We start from the raw sequence: 1,389 nt of genomic DNA on the forward strand, positions 1-1,389 counted from the left end.
TATATATGTTTTTTTCATGTCCTCTTCTTTTCTTTTGCTCACTGGTTGGGAGGTTAGTGCTCATACCTTATACTTTTTGATTGGGTATTAGACAGTGAATATTTATTATTTCAATATTTATTAGTATATTAGTTCATATCTGCAGTACATAATGAGCACATTCCTTGTGGGGAGTTGGCACACATACACGACACACCTTAATTCTTTTCATTCTCCTTTCCCCTCCTCCTCATTCCCTTCCCTCCATTTCTTTCTCCCCTTCCCATTTGCCAAAGATCTACCTCCTGTTTCTTATTGTCTATATTAATTTTGCTTTTTAATTATTTATATTTTGGGTCTTTCATATGAGAAGCCACTTAATATTAATCTTGTGAGTCTGGTTTATTTCATTTAAAATTATGGTTTCAAGGTGTATCCGTTTTCTTACAAATGATCTAGATTTATTCTTTTTATTTACATCAGGATACTATTCATTTGCATATAAATACCATGTTTTTAATCCATACACATGTTAATGGACATGCAGGCCACTTCTAAGATTTAGCTATTATGAACTGTATTGCTATAAACATGTGTGTAGTGGCTTCATCCACTGCTGCCTTTCTCCAACTGGTGGGAACGTCTTCCTGCTCTTGACTGCCTCAGGCCTGCAGTCTTTTAGAAACCAAATGCCATGCCTTCAATTAAGTTGCAGAGTTCTGATGGAGAGATATTTGAAGTTGATGTTGAAATCACCAAACAGTCTGTGACAATCAAGACCATGTTGGAAGATTTGGGAATGGATGATGAAGGAGATAATGACCCAGTTCCTCTACCAAATGTTAGTGCAGCAACATTAAAAAAGGTCATTCAGTAGTGTACCCACCACAAGGATGACCCTCCTCCTCCTGAGGATGATGAGAACAAAGAAAAGTGAACAGACGACATCCTTGTTTGGGACCAAGAATTTCTGAAAGTTGACCAAGGAACCCTTTTTGAACTTATTCTGGCAGCAAACTACCTAGACATCAAAGGTTTTCTTGATGTCACTTGCAAGATTGTTGCCAATATGGTCAAGGGGAAAACTCCTGAGGAGATTCACAAGACTTTTAGTATCAAAAATGACTTTACTGAAGAGGAGGAAGCCCAGGTATGCAAGGAGAACCAGTGATGTGAAGAGAAGTGAAATGTTGTGCCTAACATTGTAACACTATAAGAATTGTTCCAAATACTAGTTGTACTGCTCTGTTTATAATTGTTTTTTTTTAAACATTTATTTATTGTGTGTGTGTGTGTGTGTGTGTGTGTGTGTGGCCAGCTTAGCCCACCAGGGGGCGCGGCTGGCTGGCATGTGGTGCTGGAGGATTGAACCGCGGTCCCTGTGCTTTGCCAAGCTTGTTCCAAGTAGGT

At 38.7% G+C, this 1,389-nt stretch overlaps 1 pseudogene; it reads left to right on the top strand.

Annotated features, from left to right (window-relative positions):
* Positions 1 to 673: 673 nt before the first annotated feature.
* LOC101561118 lies at positions 674 to 1,172 on the top strand (annotated as a pseudogene).
* The last annotated feature ends 217 nt before the right edge of the window (positions 1,173 to 1,389 follow it).

The sequence above is a fragment of the Octodon degus genome, unplaced genomic scaffold (genome assembly GCF_000260255.1).
Source record: "Octodon degus isolate 3935 unplaced genomic scaffold, OctDeg1.0 scaffold00049, whole genome shotgun sequence".
In the NCBI taxonomy this organism is placed as follows: Eukaryota; Metazoa; Chordata; class Mammalia; order Rodentia; family Octodontidae; genus Octodon; species Octodon degus.